The sequence below is a fragment of the Papilio machaon genome, chromosome 17 (genome assembly GCF_912999745.1).
Source record: "Papilio machaon chromosome 17, ilPapMach1.1, whole genome shotgun sequence".
NCBI lineage: Eukaryota > Metazoa > Arthropoda > Insecta > Lepidoptera > Papilionidae > Papilio > Papilio machaon.
In genome coordinates this window covers 6349515-6352928 of record NC_060002.1, presented here as the reverse complement: position 1 = coordinate 6352928, position 3414 = coordinate 6349515, and positions in this window count along the sequence as shown.

The following is a 3414-nucleotide window of genomic DNA, read 5'->3' as shown; positions in this document are numbered from 1 at the left end:
TCTGTGCGGATGTTCGGCGTAGACTGCCGAAGTTGCTGAGGCTTTTTAACATCGAAGTCGTTCGGGAACGTTCGGCTCACATCGACACGCCGAACGGGTTCTTCATGAGTAGATGAAAAATGCAATGGTTTGGTTTATTGTACTTCAGGTAACGTGCACTATGTTAACGATTGAGTGCAACTTTTATTGCTTCGTAACGTTGGAGTAAAAATGTTTTTGCTCTTCGTTAATAGTACTTTTTTGTGTAGGTGTACACCAATAACTTTATTGATACATACTGTATAAACAATTTATGTTATTTTACTAATGAAACATACATTTTTCAAAATTGATCCAGAAGTCTAGACTCAGTTCAGAGGCATATTCCTCACAGATTTCTGAAGTACAATTTTAATTTATATGAAAAGTGTGTACAAAATTTGTGATAACCCATTTTTATAAAAAAAAATTAAATTATCATCATCTCCCTGTCCGTATCCCACTCACGTAGGGTTTGCGCATCAGTTTTCGTCCTCCAGATCGATCCATCTTCCGTCATGTCAGTCGTCACTCCTTTCTTAATCATGTCACTTTTCACTGGTGTTTTCTTTATAGGAGAAGGGCGCCAACGAGCAACGGACCGCCTAAAGTTAAATCTGCTGTTTTCCGTTGAGCCGATTGGCTTACCAATTAATCGGTCTAGAGGATTTTTTTTCCGATTCATTCGATCGATCCAATAGGAAACACCCCTTTTCACGTAACCCATTCACATTACTATAAAGTAGATAACATATTGATAAGAGAACAATATAGTTCCTATTGTGCTCAGTTCCTTTACTAAGGGGCACATACGAGCAGCCGCACTGCTTTTTTATTTCGTTATGAAAAATTGATTTGATCCATATCGTTGAATTCAACTCGCTGTTAAATTCAGCGCAAGTACTCTGCCTCACAATGCTCAATGGCACAATAATATGAATCCACTTGCATGTACAATATTGGTAATTTTAATATGAAATAAGCCTTTTTAACTGAATAAGCAGGATACAGAAGGCTTCGATAATTGTTATTACGCCTAATGTAGTCAAGCACATATTTATTTATTTATACGCTGGACATTAACATTAGCTTTGATACTAATAAATGATTTTACATAACTGTGTAACTAACAAATCTACTCTTCAGTTTATTTCCTCCCACAAATGCACACGCATTTAATAAGAAGGCGGAATAACGGTCTTTGCTTCATAATAATACTTTTTAGAGTAATGTCAAGTAATGTCAGTAAAGTACTGTACATGAATTGTACAGTTCTAACTTGAAATACCAATAGTATCCTTATCTTTTAACAGTTGGAGACGGACAACATCTTTTGCACGAATGGACCGGCTCCACCAGAGTAATACCACGACCACACATAAGGGGAAGTCATTCCGCTTTTCGCATGAGTGTGCTTGCAGAAAGAGTAATTTTTATTCTCTTCCCTTTATTATAAGGAATGAATGGGGAGAGGTGGTGGACTTGGCAGAACGTTAAATATCATATTTTTGTACGTCTGGGAAATAACCTATGGGCAGGCAAATTCAAGAGGCGGCATACTCCATTGCCACTTTTTACTATAAAAAGGCTGTTTAGATTAAATATTTTATAAAAACATATATAAAATAATTTGTAACTTGAGTGTTATATGTACTGATGTTATTTGATACAGTGTTATTAAAAATGTAAAGAAAACTCTCGAGATCTTGAAGTGACCGCTTGAGATTGTTTACACGTGCGAGACATTCATACAGATATATGTACATCGTCTTACATTTTCCAGTCTGATTAGTAAGTATACAACGCCCGGAGAGTCCATTACTAGAAATTACTGTAAAATTATAACTTCTAAAACTAGTCTCATTTCAAAGAAGCAAGTCCTTTTACTATCACTAAGTTACTTAATTATAAGTTATAAAGTGACTTAGATACAAGAAATAGAACCTATTGCCCAAACGATAAACATTTGTAAACTTTGGAAAACTTCAAACAACCTATGGGAATATGACTAATGTTTTATGCAGCAGGAGTATCAAGACATTTTAAATTAATATTTCAACTTATTTGAAAATTAATAACTTAAATTTTGTCTATTTGTTAACCTTTATACAAATAACATGTTTCTAAAAGTCGTAAGTCAATGCATTGTGAATCACCAAGATCGGCAGCATATTGAGGGAACCGGGCGTGTCTTGCTGACGACCGGGTGACCGGGTATGCTGTGACCGCGTGACCCGGTCGCGCCGTGACCCAGTAACCCTGCAGCCGGGTATGCGCCTGGGTATCCCGAAGCCCGCTTGCATTTCGCGATTGATTCACTGTTATATACTACTTAAACATTTTACATAACTACAATCAGACCTCGATTTTTTTAAACTCACTTCTTACTTTACTTGATATTCCTGTACTATTTTGTACTATTTTGATATTTGTATAATAGATAAATTCTTAGATACAATACCAAGAAAAATATATCTAAATTCAAAGCAAACTTCGTATAAGGCGTAGCTGGTTTTTGATGTAGTAGAAAATATTATTTACGTAGCGTTTTTAATATTGTCCAATTCAATAGAATGTGAAGTAATAAAACACAAATTCGTTTCAATACAAACAGACCTACACGTAGCAACCGAGGACAAAGCGGCTGAACTATTACGTAAAACCAAAAACCAATTTACGTGCGGCATAAAATTCGGTTTCAGATGCGATCTTATATATGTAGTTCTGTTTTCTGCAGTTGTGCTAGAAAATATTTTCAAGTGCAAACCAATATTACTTCCTGTCCTTCCATACTAGTAAGTTCTTTTTATTCAGGTCAGAAAATAGGATATTCATTATTTCTTTACCTCCATTATCTGGACCATTTTATCTAGCATCATCAAAAATTAACAACTCAATATCTGACAACATTTGAGAGCCTTTTTAGTTCGAGTTAATAGATATTAGGTTTAATAGAACTAACATGGACCCATAGTTCCTAAAAGTACTAACGAATCAAACCAAATGTTTAGGTCGCAATGGAAGATACAACTGCAAATAAGCTCCTTTCAATGAGTAAACAGTAGGTATATTAGAATCTTACCAATGATTGTGGACAGTTGGCAAGGCATTGGCTTACACGTGCCGTGTTCTATGCGTAAGTGATTTGACAGGGACATCATGCACTGAATAATTGTGTTATGTTTGCCGCATAACCGCATTAGCTTTGATAGACAATGCATGGAGTCAATTAACATATTATCATATTACCGACAATTTGCTTGTGATAAATCATTTAATTATGATTAAATTATCAAAATTGAAAGAAATCTGTTAACTAATATGTAAATTTAATCCCAAATTTGTGAAATTTCATGTGAATTTTAATGTCAACTACAAACAAATGATCCAATAATT